Here is a 26,210-nt window from a genome sequence, read left to right on the forward strand (position 1 = left end):
CGAACTCGTCTTCCATGGTTTTAGAGCAAGACGAGTTTCGTTTCCCCGTTTTAACGGGCTCAAGCTAGTTTCACACAACGGACAACAGAGAATGGAGCGCACTGAAGCAAGTTTGCCAAATCTAGTGTTGAAACTGCCGCCTGCTTCTCATTGTTCTCTCAAACAGTCCGAAGACATCGTGTCGGTCGCATCTACTGCAAATGTATGTCATCTACCAGTGAATAGCTAGTTCGTAACTGCAAGTACAATTGCACGTTGATAGCCCTGTAACGTTCTTTAACGAAAACTTGTTACATCCGTCCGTTATTTCTGCAGTAGTAAGTGATGGATACGAGTCGGGAAACTCAAGCTTGAGTCACTTTCACCGAGCGTGATGACGGGAAATCTTCTGTTCACACCTCTCCTCATCCTGTGACCAAAATACAGCTTCTGTATTCCATCTTTGAATTCTAGACAAAGCAAGACTCACGAAAATGTTAAAACATGTCTGTCATGCGAAATTGACGTAGAAATAATTAAAAACACAAAATGAAACAAAATGTCACTTCTGATTACGAAAAAGCCGGGGCATTTTGCCTCCCATTGGATAGTCAACGGGAGACAGAACGAAAAAATGGCCATTCCCATTAAAGACAGGGCTTCTGGTGACGCTAGCCTAGGTCCTAGTGTGTACATGCCTTAAAATGGCTTCTACATGCGACACCTCACCGGAAAGACGAAAACCGAATTTCGCAAACTGCTTTTCGGTCTCGTGGTTACATGTTACGGGCTGAAACGCATTTGCTGCCCAGTTAAATATGGCACCAGGATAAGAGCTGTTACGGTATCTGATTTAGTCTGTGAAACTGCTATTCCTATGCACGTAGACGAGGTGTAAATAGTTGGTCTAATATTTCTACTTGTCCTTCACTGTACAAAAAGCAACTCCGTCCATATTACCTGAAAGTTTTTAAAAATAAGAAGAAACCTCTCAGCCCAAGCATGTTTCAAAACCGGATGCGTTTAGATGGAAGCGAAAATCGATTGCGGAATTGGAAAACAGGCAACTAGAAGCGGTTTCCAAAAATAGATCTTTAAGGCTTTACATAACCACCCAGAAGCGGTATCGGGAAGTCGATATTAGGAAGCCGGTTTTTGGAACGCCATGCGAAGGGGGTTTCGGAGGCAGGCGGCCCGGCAGTGCCGACACCGACGTAGACGCTCTGCTGCAGCCGTTCCTCGCCTGCCTGGCAACGCCGCCCCGTGACGTCAGAGCTGGGTGGGGGCAGCCGCGCGCCCCGGCTGTCACTGCGGCCCAGTTGTGACGCAGCAGCCGTACGGAGAGCAGCGCGCCGCGAGAGTTCCAGGGGAAGGTAAGGCGGGCAGCTGGCCTGCGCTGGAGTTTCAGGGAGCTGTGGGTGTTGTTCTGCACGCTTGTGTCTGGTTTGTCGCCTAACTCACGGCAGACCTGCTCCTAATCCATTGCCGTACTTCAATTACAAAATACAATTGTTGCCAACAAACGAATGGCGAATAGTGTTAAATTTAACTGTCGAGTGTTTAATAATTCGTTGCTTGTTAGTTGTCGTAATGCTACAGTCATATGATCGCTGAAAGCTTGCAATAGAATAATGTGGAACGAACGGAAAATAGCGCCACATTCCGTCGGGCATTGTTTCTATGTGCCTGTAGTCCCTCGCAGGTATACGTTCTGGGTGTTGACAAATTTTTAAATTCAGATAAATGTGATAGCTCGAAATTAATAACATCAGCTATCTAACAGCTATGCTCATCAACATTCATCAGCAGTTGTCCATAATAATAATAATAGTAATAATAATAATAATAGGCGTCACTTCTCTGCAAAGAGGAAGGAATGGTTTTCTTGATTTTGTTGTTTTGTCCATATTTAAGTAGTTTATGGTAAGAACGGAATAATGTTAGAGCTTCCACTACCCTCCGTTTCGCGTTTTTTGTGTAACTTTGAGTTTTCGTGGTTTTGTGTTTTTTCGGCAAGATTCCTAATTCATGTGTTGTTAGTTAACCAACTGGGCCGAAAATCGGGCATTCTTACGTTGCATCCACTTAAAAACTTATGGTTATTATACACTTCCCTGTTAAATGTTGGCTTGTAGTCACGCTTGATTTTGTCATTTTCTGTGACAACGGATGTCGTCTTGAATGCCGTAAATTCTTTGCGGCCAACTTTTCCAGGTAATTATTTTTTCTGTTAGCACTTAATACACGTTCAATAGAGTTCATGTAGCTACTCCACTGGAAATCCGATTTCTACACAGTAGACAGCCAATTCAGACATAAACAGCCGTTTGCGTAAATGATTAAATTCAGTTGGTACCATTTGCCGACAAGGTGACTTCACTAGAACACAAGTGAGGCGCGAAGAGCCGTAACGGCCAAGAGCACTTAGTCTTCGACCCCCTATATTTAAGTGAATATCAGAGAAACCAGTGCCAGCTCTCAGTGAGTGTTCAGATGTAAGTACAATGTGGCCCTACAGTACAGATAAACTGACCCAACAGATGTCAGATGCATGAGTAAATGCTACTGTCTAACAATCGACGATTAGGTGCTTCATGGTTCTCAGCCCCACAAATGTATTACTGTACGGTAAATTCCAAAACATCTCGTTCAGAATTTCAGAAAATAAGTTTTTTTTCCCCCTCAGTATAACATACGCTGATGTCCGATCTGATTTTACTATGTATAGTGTGTATCTGTGGTGTATGCTGCCGCTAGCGGGATTTATGGCGAACGTAGATAAATTTGCTGCCGGGTGCTACCAAGTGGTGGCATTGACGTAACGAGTAATTGTTCATCAAACCCTATGTGTTAGGCCGGTAGGGAATTATACGCCACGCCAGTTGCGCATGTGCAGAAACTTTTGTAAGGCCGGTATTACACTATCAAGTTTCTTTGTCCAATATCTTTGTCAAAGATATGTGATAGTGTAATAGGGACTTTGTCAAATGTCGTCCAATATTTGATCAAATCTAGGGCCTCGCTGTATATTTGATCAAAGAAACCGCTTGTCTTCTGTTCACTGTATGTGACATGTTACCATATGGAGCGCTAGCATCGCTGCAGCGTTCTGTCGTCTGTAGTGTTTTTATAACCATTGCCGGTAAATACAATTGGTGTGTGCCGACAACTACAAAATTAATAAAGATGTCTAAAGCTGATGAGGCGCTTTACAACGTGAGGCACCCTGAATACAAAAGTAGATTAAGAAGATTGGAGACCTAGCCTAACATAACCCTCTCCTGTAGCAAGGAATGGGAGTGTTACAACGAGCCTGTCTTCTGAAGATGTAGCAGTTCTTAAGTGAATATTGTGCTTTGTGATATGAGGATACACTTCATTGAGCACATACAGAAATGTATGCTCACCCATTCTTAAGTAATTGATGTACGACTTGACGTCTTCCACTGTAAGCTCACGTAACAAGTTTTGTTGAATGCTTTTATCGTGTCGTCGTAAAACCCACGGCTTCACCCAGATTAGATTAGTTTTTCGTTCCATAGATCCGTGCTGAGGAGATCCTCGTGGATGTGGAACATGTCGATTTTTTTAAGCTGAAATAACAATACTAATAGTATGAATAAATACAATACACCATTTGTTTCTATTAAAAATTTCGCCAATGGAGTAGGCTAGTAGTAAGTTTTTCAGGCTCCTTTTAAACTGATCTTTATTTCTAACTAAATTTTTTATGTTTCTGGCAAATTATTGAAGATGAGTGTTCCTGACTAGTGGACCCCTTTTTGAACTATAGTAAGTGCTTTTAAGTCCTTGTGCAGATCATGTTTGAACTGAGTTGTTTGTTGGAAAAAGAGATATATTATTTTCGACAAATTTCATTAAGAAGTAAATATACTGAGAGGCAGTAGTTAGTATATCCAGTTCTTTGAAGAGGTTTCTGTAGGACGTCCGTGAATTTACTCCACAAATAATACGTATTACACGCTTTTGGACTCTGAAAACTTTTATAACAAGTTGTTGTCAGCCATCTTGAACTTTGACGAAAACTTTGATGACAGTGTAATACCCCTTCTAGCGCTACGTCAAAGATCTTTGTCAAATATGTTGTTGTTGTTGTTGTGGTCTTCAGTCCTGAGACTGGTTTGATGCAGCTCTCCATGCTACTCTATCCTGTGCAAGCTTCTTCATCTCCCAGTACCTACTGCAACCTACATCCTTCTGAATCTGTTTAGTGTATTCATCTCTTGGTCTCCCTCTACGATTTTTACCCTCCACGCTGCCCTCCAATGCTAAATTTGTGATCCCTCGATGCCTCAGAACATGTCCTACCAACCGATCCCTTCTTCTAGTCAAGTTGTGCCACAAACTTCTCTTCTCCCCAATCCTATTCAATACCTCCTCATTAGTTACGTGATCTACCCACCTTATCTTCAGCATTCTCCTGTAGCACCACATTTCGAAAGCTTCTATTCTCTTCTTGTCCAAACTAGTTATCGTCCATGTCTCACTTCCATACATGGCTACACTCCATACAAATACTTTCAGAAACGCCTTCCTGACACCTAAATCTATATTCGATGTTAACAAATTTCTCTTCTTGAGAAACGCTTTCCTTGCCATTGCCAGTCTACATTTTATATCCTCTCTACTTCGACCATCATCGGTTATTTTACTCCCTAAATAGCAAAACTCCTTTACTACTTTAAGTGTCTCATTTCCTAATCTAATTCCCTCAGCATCACCCGACTTAATTTGACTACATTCCATTATCCTCGTTTTGCTTTTGTTGATGTTCATCTTATATCCTCCTTTCAAGACACTGTCCATTCCGTTCAACTGCTCTTCCAAGTCCTTTGCTGTCTCTGACAGAATTACAATGTCATTGGCGAACCTCAAAGTTTTTACTTCTTCTCCATGAATTTTAATACCTACTCCGAATTTGTCTTTTGTTTCCTTTACTGCTTGCTCAATATACAGATTGAATAACATCGGGGAGAGGCTACAACCCTGTCTCACTCCTTTCCCAACCACTGCTTCCCTTTCATGCCCCTCGACTCTTATAACTGCCATCTGGTTTCTGTACAAATTGTAAATAGCCTTTCGCTCCCTGTACTTTACCCCTGCCACCTTCAGAATTTGAAAGAGAGTATTCCAGTCAACATTGTCAAAAGCTTTCTCTAAGTCTACAAATGCTAGAAATGTAGATTTGCCTTTTCTTAATCTATCTTCCAAGATAAGTCGTAAGGTCAGTATTGCCTCACGTGTTCCAACATTTCTACGGAATCCAAACTGATCTTCCCCGAGGTCGGCTTCTACCAGTTTTTCCATTCTTCTGTAAAGAATTCGCGTTAGTATTTTGCAGCTGTGACTTATTAAACTGATAGTTCGGTAACTTTCACATCTGTCAACACCTGCTTTCTTTGGGATTAGAATTATTATATTCTTCTTAAAGTCTGAGGGTATTTCGCCTGTCTCATACATCGTGCTCACCAGATTTGTCAAATATATTGGACGCAATATTGGATCACATCTTTGATCAAATCTTTGACAAAGAAATTTGATGTGTAATACCGGCCTAAGGCCCGTTCCCACAAAAAAAACCGCGGGGCTGGGCCTCGGTTACCACGTGCGTCGCTGTTTGCACACGAACCGCTGCCGCGCCGCCAATCACAGAACGCGCTGAGCGTGACGTCACTCACACAACCCCGGGCCACACGAACTTTCGCCGAAGCGCTCTGGCGGAGACGCGGCGGCAGGTATGAAACACTTACCATCCGATTTAAAGGAAACGGTTCGGTGAAAAAATTTTATTCTTCTGCGTCTTACGGCCTGATGCCTTTTGTCGATAAAGGACTGAATTTCTTTACGTTATTCGTCGTGGTTGCGTGCTCTATCGTATTTACGTAAACCATTACTCGAATTTTCAATGAACTTTCAGAGGTCAAAATCCATTGCGTGGGCTTTGCCTATAGTTCATTTGAGGTAATACATTATTGCGTATGAAATACAGTCAACATACCGAAATTGTTTTAAAGTTGAGAGCAGAGCGGTAGCTATCAGCGTTCTCGAGATATTCAGTGGTACGTCGGCGGGTCGCCCGCCATGCGGCCCACACTTGGCCCCGCTCCTCGTCAACCACGTGCTTGTTATCGGCCCCAGATTTCCTAAGCGGTTCAAGAAATCGAAACTTTCTTTTTTTGCGAATGGTAACTTCTAATGAGTCCAATATTTCATTGCATGATAAATATCCAAAATTTATTTACCTATCGAGATGTGAAGGTAAATACAGTTCTTCAGCATGGATCGATTTAATTTTTTAAACGGCATTTCATAACAAGTGAAATGAGAATTACAGTGACATGGAACACTTTAATATTTACAATACTCTAAATTGACGCACAGAAGTTAAACAGAAACTAACTTAATGGTATGTCATAAGATGTAATTTGCTAAGTATCTACAGCTGTTGATCGTTTCCTTTGTTAAGTAATGAATCCTTTTTTCTTGCTGCAGTGTACTGTACTTGTTAAGACGCGTTTTGCCCTTTGCTTTAAGGCATCTTTGGTGGAATGTTAAATGATTTTGTTTTGATATGTGACCCTTGTAGATTATAAAAGTTAACCGTTTTTTTGTGTGAAAAGGTAATTACTTACAGTGAAATAGTTTTTGGCGGAAATCTGCGTTTCTTCTCACCTGGTCAACACATTTTTGTGTTAAATTACAGCTTTTGGTAAAATGTCAACAGCTACTGACAGGAGAAAAAAAGAGTTAAGGTCGTAACTACAGTGTGTTCAATTCATGTCTCCTCTTCTTTCGTTTATGTACATGCTGCCAACCTAACGAATTATATGCTGAAAACTGTTTGTTTACTTCTGTTCAGTGAGTTATAGAAAGTTGGAAGTGAACGCAATAATTGTCAGAGTGGTTGAAAAGTTTGGTGTTCAGCTGATTTCAGTTTTGGTTTAGACACAATAGTACAGGGCTTAACAACTGGCCGGCTTTGAGCGCGAGTACTCGCGTCTGCTCAGGCACGTGCTCGCGAGCAGCTGCAAGGTCACGGAGTAGGAGGGAGGGCAATTGCGCGCGCACGTTTGAATAGCGCCGCAGCGTGCCTATTGAATTCACGCCGACTGTGTAACGTTTAAAATACTACGATCAGCTCTTAACAGTCACTTCGCTAGTTAAGACTCATATCAAGTCGCCGTTGTGTAATCCCAACCATGCTTTCGCAGTTCAACCCCCATTGGGAGGAATTTTATCTGTTTACTGAAAAAGATGGTGTTGCAAAATGTTTAGTATGTCACAAAACGCTGAATTCGTTTACGAAATTTAATTTGCAGCGACATTACATGTCGTACCACGCGAAAGACTACGGACGTGGAAAATGTGATGGACCAGATCGTACGCAGGAAGCTATTAAACTCAAAAGGAAGCTATCCGAAGATCTGGACGATGAAGAAAAATCAACTGAGGCAGCTCTCATAGTGGGTTACAAAATTGCTTTGCTTTTAGCAAAATCCCTGCGCCCCTTAACTGATGGCGATTTAATAAAAGAATGTTTGGTAGTTGCAGCGGAACATTGTGTCCATCTCAAGTTGAACAGTTTCGGATTGTGCCATTATCTAACATGACCATTATGCGTCGCATACAGGAGATGGCAGACGACGTCCAGAGCCAGCTTGCAAATATCTGTAAAGATTTTATGGCGTATTTTCTAGCTCTGGACGAAAGTGTTGATATCACTGGAACAGCGCAGCTTGCCATATTTATTAGAGGTGTTAATAGAGATCTTCAGGTGAGGGAGGAGCTCCTCGGTGTAGTAGCCATGAAGAACACTACAACCGGAGGTGATATTTTAAGTAGTGTTGAAAATATAGGATGTCGTGGAATTCTTTAGTTTCAGTGTCTACAGATGGTAGAGGCATACACTAAGCTAATAAAATTATGTGGCACGTGTACATTCTCCTTTATTTGTTTCATTTGTGGCAGTAATAATTCGTGAGTGATATCCCTGCAGGTGGCCGCGGATTTACATCGACTGGCGGCAGCTGTTGTGTGCCCCACGTGACTCTCCCCACTCTCCGCTCTGGTCCGGTAGTGGGGGTAGCGTGCTCGCGCTGCTCCCTGCTCGCGCCTTGCTGCTCACAGCTTGCTCCGCGAGAACGTATGTTGTGAAGCCCTGCAATAGTAGAATAACATTTCAAAGGATGATTATTATCAGAAGACACCCAACCCCTTTGTCCCTACTCTTACATGAACACTTCCAAAAACATTTAAACAAAAAATCGAAAAGCAGCTGAACATGAAAACTCTTAACTACGCTCTGGCAAATACTACATTCACATTCAACGTCCTACAACGCACCCTAACTACACACACACACACACTCAAAGGGAACAGACTTCAGTTTCAGCATATACTTCGTTAGGTTGGCAACGTGTAGATAAATCAAATAAGAGACATAAATTGAACACACGGTAGTTACGACTCTGAATCAATTTTTGGCAAAATATCCACCGCTAGTGATAGAAGTCTAATTGTGGTCCACACCAAATAGCGCAAAGAATATTAAAATTGTAAAGAAAAAAATTAATATGAATATGTGCTTATGTCGCAGCTTTCACTCAGTTCATACTCTGTAGAAATCAAACCTGCATTTGGATCGGACTTAGTTAACCCTTATGGAGGAAGGTGTGCAGTATACTGCTGCATCCATTTTCAATAAGCTACCGCTCGAATTCAAAAATCTTAGTAGTACATCACGCGCTTTCAAATCGAAATTGAAGTGTTTCCTCATGGGTCCAGTCCTATTCTGTCGAAGATTTCCTTGAAAAATTAAGGTGATTGTTGATTGACTTTATGGACTGACTTTTTCGCGTTCGTTAACATTTTATTTTTGTCATCACTTTTATGTTGTAATTTCATGTACTGACAGGCTCCATGACCGTGGAGATTTGTCCCTCAGTTTGGCCCTACGGAGCTTGACGTGTAAACAAAAAAATAAAGAATAAGAAAAAATGTCTGTACTGCCAGTGCATTCTAAAGTCATGGATAATACGTAACCATTCATTGTTTGTTGCCTCATGAAGGAATACATGTCTTATGGAAAATGATACAAATGGCAGTGGCCAAAATGGTTATTAACCTGTGTGTGTGTGTGTGTGTGTGTGTGTGTGTGTGTGTGTGTGTGTGTGTGTGACCTGGGAGATCAGGGAAAAATCCGGGAATTTTTTCATCCGGGAGAAAACCGGGGAAAACCCGGAAATACTTTAGAATTCCGGGAATTTTTCATTGTTTCAGTTTTCAGTTAAATTTTTATAACTTAGATTGGTAAGAACCAACGCTCTAACAAAGGCTATTGCTGTATCTCGCTACTGCAGAATAATACTGCAGCAGTAAAACTTGAACGAGAGAATAAAAAACGAAAATAGCACTTGAGTTGCGAAGGAAATGCGCCATGTACAACATAAAAACACAGTGCTCATAGAAGCGTCTGCCAATAGCAAAATGTGTGAAAGGCTTTAGAAAGACCTCATGGCAACAAATTACCGCCGATGATCGTGACGTCACAAGTGCTTACATTAGATTCTTTTGAGCAGTTGAGTCGCGTATGAGCAGTACCTTCTCCCGTTTGTGGTCACAGAAGTGTGGCAGTTAGTTGTATGAGCAATAGCAGCAAGCAGCCAGCAGCCAGATGCTACCCGGAAAAATTTCACTGACGCGCGCCTAAGCTGGCACATTCACGCATGCGTAACAGGCCCGGGTCTAGGGGACGAGTGGCAAACCGCGGTATCTGTCCCGGGCAGCAATTTCGGGGTGGGGGGTAAAGTTCATATTCTTGACGAAAACGACATTGTTTCTCAAAGCGCCTAGCATCCAGCGCACGTTGGTCTATCGAGTCTTCATATGATTTTGAAACGCATCACTGTAGGATTTTGAACAAATTATAAGTCGATTTCTGAATTAATCATAAGTTGAATTTTTGTATGCGTGCGTAGTGTACGTGATGTGTATGCCAGGGGAATGCCCGTCGCATCTAGAAATAAACTTTCCTGCAGACAAAAGGGGACAGGGCTACACAAGCTGGGCGGAACAAAGCCGAACGGGTGAATGCCAATCGCTGTTTATATGGCTGACTAGGATTGCGAATGATCAGCGTTGTTATAATTACTAGCGAAATCCACAGGCTGAGACTACCAGAGTGGAAATAAACGAGTAACAGGAATAACAAGTCATCTTTATTACCTCTTATCTTTTCGGTGTATCCATGAAAAGGAAATGTTGACAGGAAAGTTTTGGCCAGACCGTTACACTAGTAAGGGCCAGTCGTACAGTTCCCGGATAGCAGCCGCTAAAGCTGTATTCTGGTAGTAGCGCGGAAAACGCGTTGTACGAACACAAAATAACGTCTAACCGGAGAATAAACGTGGGATAACTAAACCGGTGACTGCGGTAGGGTTAGTGGAGTTAACCGGAGAATAATTTTTGACACTGTCAGGAATAGTTACAAAATAAGTGATAACAAGGTTGTTTGTTCGGACGAGGAATGAGAAGAAACGGGGACATCACACATATTACGGAAAAATATGACGATTCCAAATTTATATCAAGTTTCGTACTACTACTTTTCGATCTCATGCTTGAGCAGCTGGAGAGTGTGATTGAAATGTGTAACTGTTTCCTAACACACAAACGTTTTGCTTGTAGGTGGCCTAATAACGAATTTGATATTGGCACTTTGTGAATTATTATTATGTGGTGTTATAAAAAAAATGGCAAAACATCTTGTTTATTTGGTGTGTGTAAAAACTGCTGCAATATTAGGCAGGCCTACTTCGTCCGTCAGTGACAAAATACGCGTAATCATATCGAGAAACCAAAGTAGTCTGTTACTATTTGTATTAACAGCTTTTTTCAGTACTAGACACCGACATGTCGTTTTCTCATGTAGCAAAACGTTTGACGAACTTTGATGAGGTAATAGATTCTTTCCCAGAAAAGAAAGCACGCCATGTAAAGCTGTAGCAAGAGTAGGGAGAAAAATGCTGGGACTTATGGATTGAAGAAATGTGTACTGTCTTGCTTCTCTCTTGTCTTTACTGGTTTTATGTATCCTATATATAATTTTGTCACAAAACAGCACGTTGTCGGCTAATAAGCAATAAAGAGTGCAAATTTTGTAAAGAGTTTTTGTTCTTCGGGTTACAAATAATCCCATCCAATATTAATTCAGAGTTTTTTTAGGAGGGGCAGGTGAGACAGCGCAGGACATTTTAATTTCCACCGTCTTGAATATAGTTTGGTGGCTTCCATTACACAATATTCCACGTTTGAATTTCACAGAGCGAAATACTGTGACGAGCGACAGAAAAATGCTGTGTGAAGAGGCGTGGCATTGCACTTTGGCACACTGCTGGCCAAATAACATGTCTCACATTTCCTCGAACACGTGTGTTTTATGGATCAGACCCTTCAGAAAGATGTGCGCTACAAAATGAACATATTTTTTGAAAATATGAAAAAAAAAACACTCTTGTATTACCCCAGTTCGGAAATATCGTAGATACGGGGGCTATGCACAGAGCAGTCTTGAGTTGTGGTGGAGAGGCGGGTAGTCTCCACGTGGCTCATGTTTGGTTTTAGTGATTTTGCTGTTCCTCTTCGTCTATTCCTCTCGCGTCAAATGAAAACAAAACGGATTTTTTCTGTGCCCGGGAGCTATCAAGTGAAATAAAATATTCACATAATTACGGAAGGCTAAAGTTTGGTATTACTTTCATACTACACTCCTGGAAATGGAAAAAAGAACACATTGACACCGGTGTGTCAGACCCACCATACTTGCTCCGGACACTGCGAGAGGGCTGTACAAGCAATGATCACACGCACGGCACAGCGGATACACCAGGAACCGCGGTGTTGGCCGTCGAATGGCGCTAGCTGCGCAGCATTTGTGCACCGCCGCCGTCAGTGTCAGCCAGTTTGCCGTGGCATACGGAGCTCCATCGCAGTCTTTAACACTGGTAGCACGCCGCGACAGCGTGGACGTGAACCGTATGTGCAGTTGACGGACTTTGAGCGAGGGCGTATAGTGGGCATGCGGGAGGCCTGGTGGACGTACCGCCGAATTGCTCAACACGTGGGGCGTGAGGTCTCCACAGTACATCGATGTTGTCGCCAGTGGTCGGCGGAAGGTGCACGTGCCCGTCGACCTGGGACCGGACCGCAGCGACGCACGGATGCACGCCAAGACCGTTGGATCCTACGCAGTGCCGTAGGGGACCGCACTGCCACTTCCCAGCAAATTAGGGACACTGTTGCTCCTGGGGTATCGGCGAGGACCATTCGCAACCGTCTCCATGAAGCTAGGCTACGGTCCCGCACACCGTTAGGCCGTCTTCCGCTCACGCCCCAACATCGTGCAGCCCGCCTCCAGTGGTGTCGCGACAGGCGTGAATGGAGGGACGAATGGAGACGTGTCGTCTTCAGCGATGAGAGTCGCTTCTGCCTTGGTGCCAATGACGGTCGTATGCGTGTTTGGCGCCGTGCAGGTGAGCGCCACAATCAGGACTGCATACGACCGAGGCACACAGGGCCAACACCCGGCATCATGGTGTGGGGAGCGATCTCCTACACTGGCCGTACACCACTGGTGATCGTCGAGGGGACACTGAATAGTGCACGGTACATCCAAACCGTCATCGAACCCATCGTTCTACCATTCCTAGACCGGCAAGGGAACTTGCTGTTCCAACAGGACAATGCACGTCCGCATGTATCCCGTGCCACCCAACGTGCTCTAGACGGTGTAAGTCAACTACCCTGGCCAGCAAGATCTCCGGATCTGTCCCCCATTGAGCATGTTTGGGACTGGATGAAGCGTCGTCTCACGCGATCTGCACGTCCAGCACGAACGCTGGTCCAACTGAGGCGCCAGGTGGAAATGGCATGGCAAGCCGTTCCACAGGACTACATCCAGCATCTCTACGATCGTCTCCATGGGAGAATAGCAGCCTGCATTGCTGCGAAAGGTGGATATACACTGTACTAGTGCCGACATTGTGTATGCTCTGTTGCCTGTGTCTATGTGCCTGTGGTTCTGTCAGTGTGATCATGTGATGTATCTGACCCCAGGAATGTGTCAATAAAGTTTCCCCTTCCTGGGACAATGAATTCACGGTGTTCTTATTTCAATTTCCAGGAGTGTATTTTGTTTTCACCTTTCTGACCGTCAACCATTAATCGCCTTGCAGAACAATGAAGTGACTTTTGTCAGTTTGCTAAAGAAATTTGGCTTTATTAACCTTTTTCGCAGAGGTAGTTACCTTATTTGAAACGAAGTGTATATTTCCACATTATTAGCTAGTTTTAACTGTTCACTGAATTTCAAGTGCACATTTTCATCTTCTAGCACGTTTGGCATTATGCCATAATAAAGAACCAAAGATGAGATAATACAGTACCGGTACTCCAAAAAAAATTTTGATCCGAATCAGGGCATGCAAATGTGCACTTTAAGCCGAATTATGCATTTTAGTACGGTGCACGAAATTCCCATGCTCCTAGAGTATTCTCTAATGTCTTTTTTTCTTTTATGACATAGTCTAAGATCTTTCAATGTTTTACACATACGAACATTCGGGCTTCCTGCGTCATCGTAGCTGCGCAAGCGCGGTGACGCCTCTTACCTGTCGCTCTCTGGCAACTGCTGAAACGATCCTATTTCTAACAGGTCGCGGGAAAATAATGCGAATGATTGATTGAAGAGCGTTACTTCACAGTGAATTTCCTTTTACGCAAGATGATGTATGTGCGAGAATGTACGATGGGTTTCTTAAATCACGGAGCATTTGATCTCATTTAAAAATCAACCTTTTCAGGACGACCATTCAGAATAATTTCGAGCCCAGAGGATAAGACATTTATGTCGTTACAAATTTTACTGGCCCGTTTGTGTAGTGTATCTTACAAGTGACACGCGCTAAAAAAAAAAAGAGAAAAAAAAGAAAATAAACATTATATGTAAAAGTTTAACTTCTCTTGCAGTTAATTAATCTTAGACACTAATAGGTGAAAGCTTTCCTTTTCTTGTAGCAACACTATGTATGTTAATTTAAACCATGAACGTTTCCTGTTTGTGTGTTCGCGCTACTTAACAGTAATGTTCCTGTTAGCTGCCTACATCACGTGTCCTGTGCTCTGAATATCCACTACATCGACTGGCGAGATCACGTGACATGAGCTATGACAGACTTTGAAAAGCGCATTGCAATCTCAATTTCAATGCTTCAGAAAGTAACATGCTGTGTTTGGTGGCATTCGAATTGATACTTTTGTAACACGAAAATATACAGTGTACATGTTGCGGCGCATCAGCCATCTTTCCGATAAGTGTTTTTTTCCCTAAATTTCGTTTCCTGAAGTGCCAGGAAGTTCTACGCCGGTGTATAAAACCACAAGCATTCAAAGGATTGATAAGTTTTACGGTTTTGAGGAATAGTATAATGTCACTTAACACGGAAAAAAGGGTATTTTCACCCGGGAGAAAGTTTATTTTTTACCGGAAAATCTGGGAATTCTTTTTCGTTGTGCACGTATACACCCTGTAATAATCTTCATCATTTGCTAACAGTCGCCATAAGAAAACTGCGTTAGTCATAACTTTTTCCTAACCTAAGGCCGTTTGCAGAAACTAACAGAGATATATACACAAATACATCACAAGTATATGTGCTGGAGGCTACATTAAACAAATATTGTGGCAATAAATACGCAACTGACCGACGTAATGAAAAGTGATGTTATTTGCTGTTGGGCTTCATTAATAAGAAAAATAATTCGTCTGTGTGTTGACAGTGTTCCACAGTAGTGTATCCTCTGCAGGCCTCTTCAGCGCCACGTAATTACTTCATCCTACATCCATTCTAATCTGCTTACCATTGGCAAGCCTCGGTCTTTCCCTACAATTAAGCCTCCATTACCAAACTGACGATTCCTTGATGCTTCATAATATGCCCTGTCAACCAACTCCTCTTGTAGGCAAGTTTTACCATAATTTCCTCTTCCTCTAATTCAGTAACTCTTCTTTAGTTATACGATCTTCGTATCTAATCTTCAGCATTCTTATTTATTATCACGTTAAAAAGCGTCCATCGTCTTCTTGACAGAACTGTTCATCGTCCATGTTTCACTTCCATAGCTGAAAGAGGCTACGCTCCACACAAATACCATTATGAAATACCACTCAACCATTAAAATTTATTCGATGTGGACAAATGTTCTTTTTCAGAAACGCTTTTCTTGCTACTGACAGTGTGCATTTTGTATCCTCTCTACTCCTGCTTTCTCAATAACTGCTTCACTTCAAAGTAATTGGAGTTTGGTTTCTTTACAAGCTGTAGATAATCTTGCGTCCCTGTTTTTTACCACTGATACCTCCGGAGCTTCAAAGAGTGTCTTTCAGTTTATTTTGTCAAAACCTGTCTCTAAATATGCAAATGCTATAAACATAGGTTTGCCTTTCTTCAGTCTGCCTAATTAGCTAAGTGGTAGGATCAGTATTGTCTCTCGTGTTCAGACATTTTACAGGAATCTAACATTGCGTTCATATCAGTTCGTATAGCCTCTCTCCCTCTCCTCTCTACATACTCCTTCCGCCATATATCCTTCTCTTATTTGCTTAGTTCTGGGTACCCAAATGAGCTTTCGGCAGTTGCTTCTCCTTTAGGCAAAGTTTTCTTTCTTATTTAATGTCGGCACCCAAGTTTTCCAAGTGCAAAATCGCTTTCGCGATTTTCGACTCTGTCAGCGTATTTTTAGACCTCTCTGTTCCCCATGGTCTACTTTATTTGCTAAGTTTTTATATTATTTTGTCTATTAAATTAAACATTCGTGTTTCATCCAAAGTTTGAACTGTCCTTTTTTCCGATTAACATTCTCTGCTGCATTCACCACTTCTTCTCTCAATGAAGATATCTATTCGTATTGTAATCGATTCCTTCCTCAGTTTCAATCAGCCGTTGCCTGTAACATTAACGAAAAACTCTGCGCATTAACTTATTCAGGCTCTACGTCCTTAATCGCTTCCGTTTACTGTCACTTTGCGTAGTTGTAAACTGCAGTCTGTAACCAATAAATTATCGTCTGCGTGCGTCTGTACCAGGAAATGGCTTACAGTTTAAAATCTGGTTTGAAAACTCTGTTCCAAGGCCGGCCGTGGTTGCCAAGCGGTTCTAGGCACTTCATTCCGGAACCGCGCGACTGCTACGGTCGCAGGTTCGAATCCTGCCTCGGGCATGGCTGTGTGTGATGTCCTTAGGTTAGGTTTAAGTAGTTCTAAGTTCTAGGGGACTGATGACCTCAGATGTTAAGTCCCATATTGCTCAGAGCCATTTAAACCATTTTTTTTCTGTTCCAAGTATGTATTATTCTTTCATAGTTATCGAGCAAAGTGTTTGCGGTCATTACATTATGGTCCGTGCAGAATTCTATCAGATGGATTCCCCTTTCATCCCTTCCCCCTAAGTCTATATTTTCTTACTATTTCCTCTTTTTATACCTGCTACCGTATTCCAGTCTCCCACCACATTTTAAATTTTTGTCCCGCTTAACTGAGTAATCTTTCACCGTACATTGTTTCAGTCTGTTCATTGCCTGTGGTGTGAGTGATAACGTTATGTCCATCTTGGTAATGATATCAACGTTAATGGCAATTTGGAGACGGAGCAGAATGAATGTTGTGGTTCTCTTCATTGGTAGTTGCAACAGCCAACTCACGCTACTGTCAAGTAGTAAATGTGAGGGCAATCGTAGCATGCTTTCGACTGCGATAGTAAACGCACATTACGAGTGTATCATTTTAGACTTCGGAAGCAATTGCCGGAATCTGGTGGTGGTGCTGTTACAGTGAAACACTGAAATCTGGAGAATGTCGACTTTCACTGGTGAATGTCAACATTCACGTAGTCGCTTAGTGTATGTCCGAAATATTTGCTAAACACCCTTATTTCTGACTTAAACCGGTAAATGTTGACATTCACCGTGCACTAATGGTGAAAGGTGAACATGTTGGAGATTTATATTTTCTTCTCCGTAATTCAGTCGCTATAAAACGTCACAAGTGTGACGCAACTTTTTCGCCTCTTTCTGAAAGGAATGACCAAGAACTTAAAATACACAGTGCATTCTACATGAGAAAAGAAAATAAGTTATAAAAAATTACTTAATTATATGATTCAAATCTTATTTATTGCAACAACTTGAACTATTATGACACTTTGAATTGCACGAGCCCCTTGCTTTTACAACTGCATTTGTTTGTGGAACTCTTCCTTTTGCAACGACGCCTTGTATAGCCTTGTCCCCCGCTTCTAGAATTAGCTGCAGCTGCATCTCCCAGCGACATCTCTTGAAAAGAAATCTCATCTATGGAAAGTAACTTTTGTCTACAAATTACGAACTGATTACGTGTGTAAAGCTGCATGAAGGTACCATTTTTATTTGCCAGTTTATAGAAGTGGGAGTCTTCTATTCCCGCAACAACCGCTAACACATTTCGGCTATCTGTACGTCCAGGGTCGACGTCAGGGCCTCGTATTCGTACGTTATCACCAATTTAAGCAGGAGGAAATTGTTTTTGTGAGGTTCGTAAATCTTTGTTGCTTGCAGTAGAAGATTTTATTTCGCGGCCGCTCGTTTTCTAGAAATCAACTCGTTTTTTTCAGACAGAATTTGATGTGAAGACGTTGTAGGTTGTAGGTCCTCTTCAATATTTTTCTTTGGAATGTGATTTTCGGTATGACCACAGCTCCAGTTTTTTTATATAAGCATTAACAGCTTCTTCAAGCTATCTTTCGGTTTCAGAAGCATTGGCACTTTCTTAGGGTTCTTCAGTTTCAATATTTGCGATGTGTTCGCCAGGCAAAAAAGACGATGCTATGCCTCTTCTTGTTTTAACGCCATACATGGCGTATTCCTTCGTGGTATGTAGTGTTCTTGGCAAATTGAACAAAGGATAAACCATCTGATCATTTATTTGTGTCGTTACCGTTCATCTATGCAGGTAGCGTATTCTGTATATCCTGAATGGACCTTTCAACTGAGTCTTGTTTGACTGTGACGAGGCTTTCCATGAACTATTTTAACATCTTTCCACATAGCGCATATTTCGGATATGACTTGATTACTAAAGTCTCTACCATTATCTGACTGCAATATTGCTGGTGCACCAAATGTTAAAAATATTCAAAGAACGTGATGCGCTACTTCTTCAGCTCTTTTAGTTTTCAAAGGTCGTAGCTGGACAAACTTAGTTAAATGATCTTGACACCCCATTATCAACATATATTCGCCATCTCTGTTTGACTGCAGATCTATCAGATCAACTTGACATCTTGAGTTTAATTCAGAACTAACCATTGGCTTCACAACAATACCTTTCTTAGGTGCACTGCGTTCCATTTGACCCTGTTTGCATAAATTTAAATACCTCATTACAAGTCCATACGTAATATTTTTGTATTTAACTTGCAACTCTTTAAGCATGCGTGTTCTTCCTCGGTGGCCTATTCTGATGTGAGTTTCATATACTAGACTATACTGTACAATTCTTCATTGGTAAGATAATACTGTATGTTCATTTCCCCTTGTTTTAATGGTACAATTAACTTCTCTTCATCATTAATTTTTAAAACATCAAAACGTTGTAATCGTCAGTGATCCAAAGGTGTGTTGCATTTAATTTTAGCGGCAACCACTTCAGAAAGCGTTGTAGAACATTATCTTGAGAAAAATAAAAACAGTGCCTTCTCCATTACCCGCAATTAATGCATTTAACTTCACATGAAAAACACGATTTACTGCAGTATCCATTTAGTATAAATTAGGGTTGCTGGCGTTATCAAAGCTTGCGTAAGACTGACAAAGCTGATTGACTCCGAGCAGAACAAAGGATTTGGCGGGAGAGAGCCAGTCGCTTGTTTTTTGTTTTGACTCTTCCGTTTTGGACCTCCACCAGAACATATCTGTGACTGTCGACACACACTGGAAAGGTCCGAATGTGCAACAGTGTAATGAAATATTCGATCTTTCACCGACGTATTTGGTATCTGTTGGCATTCACCAGAGAAAGTCGACATTCTCCAATTTCGGTCATTCACGGTAACAGTGATATTGGAAACAGAATATTTTACAAAAGGCTGAAGAAAAATAAGTTAAAAATGACATGTGAATCTTGTGTTACGGATTACGAACTACCGTATGTTTTGTAGGACATGAAGCCTTCGCCATAAGACGTATTTCATGAACACCTGTAGTCGGGAGGTGCTAAATCGTGAGAGGATAGTTTTCAGTTATCGGCTGTCCGGTTCTGAAAAATTATGGAGAAATAAAGTTGCTTATACTCGGCACCAAGGAGTCGATCACTAGTTCATCATCCGAAAGTGACGCGAGAATGTAAGAGAGAGAACGTTTTTGCAACAGAATATCAAAATAGATTAACAAAATATTTGTACCTTTATGAACGTCACGGACAAGCGCACTTTGAAAAAAAAAAAAAATACATAAGACGGCCGGGGCGAGTGGCGGGTGTCTGAGAAACATCCACTTGCCTGGTCGCGGCAACACCGACTCAAAGGAAGGCCTCGCCGCTTGTTGGTGACGTCACGTCAGCTGGCCACGGCGAACGCCAGGTCTGTCGCAGGCAGAAACGTAATGGTGGTGTCTCCTTCCCTGACACAGGAAAATGTGAAACTATTGGCTGTAGTTGACCAACAGACGTTGTTCTGAGAGATTTCTGCAATCAATTAATTGTGCAGTTCATTACACTTCTTAACAAATAGTGTACTCCTGAACTTAAATTTCCACCTGTTTTAGGGGTTGACGTACAAAAACAACTTCATGGACCAGAAGCAACAGAATTCGTGCTTCTCTATCTTATTTGCAAATCTGAGGAAGTTACTCTTGTACTGGGTTGCTTTTACAAGAAACTGTGAACATATTGGTGCTCTTCTTTAGGTATCTTGGTTGACTATGGGGTGAGGAGCACTGAATGTTAATGAAATATCTTGCGATTGTACACGCTGGAGGAGGGGGTGGGGGACAGAAGAAGAGGCAAAAGAGAGATGCTTGTTTTATCAAATAAATTTTTTTTATCTTATAAAGTTTCTTCTTTCAGTTGCAAGAGGGAAATATTTATCTTTTCTAATCTGCATGTTTAAAAAAGTTTAAGCTCAGCAGTATTTTCGATGTATGAAGCTATTTTATTTCCTGTTTAGAATTCGTTTCGTTGAAAACGACTGTAATCTAATGACTGGCAACAGTTGGACATTGACACATGTAAATTAGTTCACATTTTCAGTGAGGATGTCAAACGAAAATAAAGAAAAGAAAAGAGTTCATTGTAAGGGGGTTGGGATAAGTTTCGATCACAAATGGATCAAGTAAATATAGTTTCTTGAATGTAAAATTTCCGAAGCTTGCAATGGGGCAAATCACCTTCTCATATTGATCTAAGTTTGTTTCAACAGGATTCAGTAATTCAGAAGTATGATCTTTATTTGTAGCTGTACGATAGTAAGAAAATCGTTCATCTAAATAAAACTGCAGATTCCAAAACAATACCAAACAGTTTGTCCCAAAGTAAGAGATTCATAGTGATAAGCACGCCCAGGCGTTTCTGCCTGCAGCAGACGTGGCGTTCGCCGTGCCTAGCCGACGTGACGTCACCAACAAGCGCCGAGGCCTTCCTCTGAGTCTGTGTTGGTCGCGACTGCTCCAGACGTTTAACTGCTGGTCGTCTTCCGTGTTTCGAAAGCGCGGTTTACACGTCGGCTGGAGAAAGTGCACCACAGGGACTAAGAAACTGAAAATTGCGAATTCTCGTGAAATGTGCCGAGTGATGCGTTTGTTTTGGAGCAACGTTGCGGCAATATTCTTGCGTCCCGCCTCCTGGTGACACGGAAATACTACGTTGGGCCAGTTTCCCGAATAGAGCTCACCAGTGTAATTCGCACAGAAGAGCTGCGTTCGCCTAAGAATGTGGCACTTGTTGAAGCGGGAATGTCGTGTGCCGCCCCGCCCGCCTCCGGCGGCGCCACCTCGCCACCCCACTGAGTGACCCGCCCCCGCAGTGGCGTGCAGCGGGTCTCCCTCCTCCCTGCCACAGCAGGTTTCAGCGCGCGGCATGCTGGGCTGTTTCCCCCGTCGCCGCGCAGACCGCCGGTCTGCCGTGTGGAGTGGGGCAGGGCGGACGATGGCGTTACTTTGCTGCCGCTGTGTGCAGGAACTGTGTGACTGCGTGAGGAAAAGAAGAGACCAGAGTTTGGGGTGAAGAAATGGCTGCGAAGAAGAGACCAGTTCTCTCACTTAAAGCTGCTACCAGTTCTTGAGAGTGGCGATTTCAGTGACTATCTAAGGATGGATGAGGAAACACACCAGCCGCTTTAGACCCGTACACCTCTGGTCGGACAGGGATGCACGGGAACAGCCGCTGACAGGTACAGATTGTTTCTACAGCTGAAACCGGGGTCACGTCGTATTCCCAGCCCAGACTAAGTGCAGTCGAAGCTGCCGACACAGAGTGCAGAATATCGAAGGGCGTATCTGTCAGTGCGACATGCAGTCCGTCTTGTTGTCTGGAGTCTGTTACCTTCGTTCACCAAAAAAGTGATACCTGTTCTCGGTAGTGATATGCAGACATCAGTTTAAAGAGAAAGAAGCACAAACGAATTTCAAAATGAACTATGTTTGCTGCATTTAATCTCTAAGGAAGAAGTTTTTTTCATATTGTGTAAGTGATGCCAGACGGCAGGAATGAACACGAAACTCTCCTGCTAACGCCATTTACGAGAGCAACTTGTCACGGAGGTCGGAATAGAAGTCAAAGAAAATTACAGCTTCCCTCAGAAAAGTCCTCTTGCGTAAGAAATGTTACTGCGTCTTTGCGAAACAAAACCAGAGCTAAAACTGCCGCTGCCCAGCGTGGTTTGGAGTAGAGAAAAACCTTTCTGAAAGTGGTAAAGCCACAGCTCCAGTCGCGTGTGTACGCCGTGACAACAGTATTGTGGGAAATCGTAACCCATTAGTCTCCGTCAATGCACGATAATTCCAATTGCATATTCCAGTGTACTCAACGAGATTCTAAATCAAAATACAGTGATACGTAGTTATTCTGAAATACGTTCACCTGGAGGTGACAACGTCCGTGTTAATACCACCTCCGGGTCACACTGCAATGTCCTTCAGAGGTGCAGGCACTCTACTCTTGCGATTACAGCTGTGGTAAACATTTCGAAATGGATTCGCATTTTACGAATCGGGATTGACGTGGGCTGTGAAAGTTTGTTCGGCATTCGGGTTAGTCCCGCACCGGCATATATTTTCGTGTTTCGCAAACAGCGGCAGTCAATGCAGATCCGGAAAATACGAATACTTTCCGAAATAAATGTAAAACTGTTTCGCATCCAGATGAACTTAAGAACGTTTTTACTACAGATACTTTTGTAGCGCCTACCAACTTGCGTATCGTGAAAAAATCAGAATAAATGACGATTTCGGAAGTTTTTCATTAATGTCTCACATATTATGCTTTTAATCTTCTGTATAAACGAGGTAACAACAATGAATCGTGAACACGGCAGGGTTGCTTATACTGTTGTAAAACATAGCTGACATTTTAATTTCGCAAAGCACTATAGATGAAACTCGCATATCTACATTCGTTTAAGGTTGTGTCAAAAGGCGTGAGCGGGTAGCTCAGCCGGCTTCCACGTCGGAATCCTCCTTCGGGATATAAACTCAAAAGCCAGAGTACGCGGGTGTCGTTGACGCTTTGCTGATAGGCGCAGAAGCAAATACTCCGGCTGCAAGGCCGAAACACTGAGGAGACACCACACAGCCACTGCGAGAGAGAGAGAGAGAGAGAGAGAGAGAGAGAGAGAGAGAGCGGTCTGCCACGGGGGAGCGGCCGCCCGCCGCGGCCAGCCCAGGCTCCACAGAGGCCGGGACTTCCCCGGGCAGCTGGCGCAGTGCGGCCACACCCGCGGAAAAAAGTACCTGTTGCTGTGGGGGAGTGTGCGGCAGCGAGGCTGACGGGACGACGGAGCACAGAATGGCCTTCGTGACCCCAGATTCCAGTTAGGGAAAATGGGAACGGATGTATCGAAACCGACACTTTTTAAAATAATTGTTTTTTGCACATTTTCTTCAGAACACACTCAACACAATGAAGAGTACTTTTCGGCTGAGCGTGCAAATCTCAACACTTTCCATGAGACAATGCTGTCTTGAAATCACGGCAGCTTACATTTTAATTGAAATAAGTGTACAATCCGTTTTTAGTCGATCAACTGAAGCTCTGTTTCGCTCATCCCTCAGTGTAATGTTCGCCATGGAGAAAACTTTCTTCATGAATGCATTTGAAGAAAATGTACTTTAAAACACTGCACAGTTTTGATGCGCCAATCATTTCTATAATGCAGACTCACGTCAGTAGTGTTGTTACAGCAGCCAACTTTGCTCTCCTCAAGTGCTCGTTCCCTCCCCCAAAAGAAATGGGAAACCATAGCATTATCTACACCAAGGAAATCAACAATGCCAAGTGATCCGTCTAATTTCAAAATATTTTGAAGCACAGGATTTTTCCAAGTGATATGCAATCCATTAAGGACAGAAAGTTAGTCATAAAAAAAACGAACTATTTATTTCAATATTTCACACAGACTTTATATATGTCTGCATTTTTCCAGTCGCGTTTGTCTTTCATGTGGGATCTGGTCCTCCAATTTGTCTAGCAACTGTTGCACCATATAACAAAAAATAATTTATCCTACGTTCTACCTCCATTTTTATTTTCTCCATCACACGGTATATTTCACAAATTAAGTTTCTTTTTATTCTTTACTTCAAAGTTGAGTACACCATTCGAAAAAATGTCATTTCAGTTTAATAAGTCACAGCTGCAAAATACTAACGCGAATTCTTTACAGACGAGTGGAAAAACTGGTAGGAGCCGACCTCAGGGAAGATCAGTTTCGATTCCGCAGAAATGTTGGAACACGTGAGGCAATACTGACCCTACGACTTATCTTAGAAGAAAGATTAAGGAAAGGCAAACCTATGTTTCTGGCATTTGTAGATTTAGAGAAAGCTTTTGACAATGTTGACTGGAATACTCTTTCAAATTCTGAAGGTGGCAGGGGTAAAATACAGGGAGCAAAAGGCTATTTCCAATTTGTACAGAAAGTAGATGGCAGTTATAAGACTCGAGGGAGATGAAAGGGAAGCAGTGGTTGGGAAGGGAGTGAGACAGGGTTGTAGCCTCTCTCCGATGCTATTCAATCTGTATATTGAGGAAGCAGTAAAGGAAACAAAGATGTTCGGAGTAGGTATTAATATCCATGGAGAAGAAATAAAAACTTCGATGTTCGCCGATACATTGTAAATATGTCAGACAGCAAAGGACTTGAAAAAGATGATGATTATTAGTGTTTTAGGGCGCACAACAGCGAGGTTATCAGCGCCCGTCTTGGAAAAGCAGTTGAACGGAATGGACAGTGTCTTGAAAGGAGGGTATAAGATGAAAATCAACAATAGCAAAACTAGGATAACGGAATGGAGTCGAATTAAATCGGGTGATGCTGAGGCAATTAGATTAGGAAATGAGACACTAAAAGTAGTAAAGGACTTTTGCTATTTGGGGAGGAAAATAACTGATGATGGTCGAAGTAGAGAGGATATAAAATGTAGACTGGCAATGGCAAGGAAAGCGTTTCTGAAGAAAAGTTTGTTAACATCGAGTATAGGTTTAAGAGTCAGGAAGGAGTTTCTGAAAGTATTTGTATGGAGTGTAGCCATGTATGGAAGTGAAACATGGACAATAAATAGTTTAGACAAGAAGAGAATAGAAGCTTTCGAAATGTGGTGCTACAGAAGAATGTTGAAGATTAGGTGGGTAGATCACGTAACTAATGAGGTATTGAATAGGATTGGGGAGAAGAGTTCATGGCACAACTTGACTAGAAGAAGGGATCGGTTGGTAGGACATGTTCTGAGGCATCAAGGGATCACCAATTTAGTACTGGAGGGCAGCATGGAGGGTAAAAATCGTAGAGGGAGACCAAGAGAGGAATACACTAAGCAGATTGAGAAGGATGTAGGTTGCAGTAGGTACTGGGAGATGAAGAAGCTTGCACAGGATACAGTAGCATGGAGAGCTGCATCAAACCAGTCTCAGGACTGAAGACCACAACAACAAGTTCAAGGAAAATTGAACATATAATTCCACTAAAATAAGTTGTATTCCTGAACTACCCACCCACCCATCAAGTTGTTTTTGATAAAGCTGGGGCAATCATCTACACTAGGAAAATATGGCATAATTGCAGGAAGATTTTTCAACACAATTTCTATGGCAGGCTTTAGGCTTAACTACCTTGTAGGTACATATCTCGACAAAGCATTGTATTTTGTATCAACAAATTGAAAGAACTCTTTCAACTTGGATAACCTTTTAGATGAATTTAAGAAATAGTTGAAAGTCTTAATTACTAACATTTCAGTATCTGTTGACATAGCGTTCGTACCACATTTAAATCAATTATGGAGTATATGTGCGCAGCAATTTTATTTCACTCTCGCACGATTTTCCTTTTTTAAGTGAACATAGTTCCTCTTCCCACAGTGTGCATTTGCATTGTGTACAGTAAAACTTGAAACCTGGGACAAACTCACCTTGTGTTTTGGAATCGAGAATTCTGTGCTTGCGCATCGAAGCAGCTTACATAAGCTTTTTTGATTGGGCTACCTTTGTTGGAAGCGTCATATAATGCCTCACATTTCGTTTTCCCACTCGTGATTTTACTTGCAGCTGTCGAATTCGGGCATAACTGAGAACCCGCCCTGTGAGCGTGCGATTCTAGGCGCTTCAGTCGGGAACCGCGTGACCGCTACGGTCGCAGGTCCGAATCCTGCCTTGGGCATGGATGTGTGTGATGTCCTTAGGTTAGTTAGGTTTAAGTAGTTCTAAGTTCTAGGGGACTGATGACCTCTGATATTAGTCCCATAGTGCTCAGAGCCATTTGAACCAATAACTGAGAAAAACACTTTTACATTGCAGTGAGAGCTGACATAGCTATGATGTTGTTAAACTGCGTGAAATGCGAATGTAAGCTCAGACTAGTTATCTGTAAACGAAAAAGAAGCAATAGTAATAGCGTTTTTGTAATCGCCTAAGC

The 26,210-nt window shown here is 42.3% G+C and overlaps 1 protein-coding gene across 1 annotated transcript in view; it reads left to right on the forward strand.

Moving 5' to 3' along the window:
- Positions 1 to 1,312: 1,312 nt before the first annotated feature.
- The window catches only part of LOC126426507 (TD and POZ domain-containing protein 1-like), a 66,224-nt gene continuing 41,326 nt past the window's right edge, over positions 1,313 to 26,210 (forward strand). Inside the window, exon 1 of the mRNA XM_050088413.1 lies at positions 1,313 to 1,352. The gene's annotated coding sequence lies outside the window, so the exon portion shown is untranslated. The remainder of the gene's footprint in view (positions 1,353 to 26,210) is intronic.

This window comes from Schistocerca serialis, chromosome 11 (assembly GCF_023864345.2).
Source record: "Schistocerca serialis cubense isolate TAMUIC-IGC-003099 chromosome 11, iqSchSeri2.2, whole genome shotgun sequence".
Classification (NCBI taxonomy): Eukaryota; Metazoa; Arthropoda; class Insecta; order Orthoptera; family Acrididae; genus Schistocerca; species Schistocerca serialis.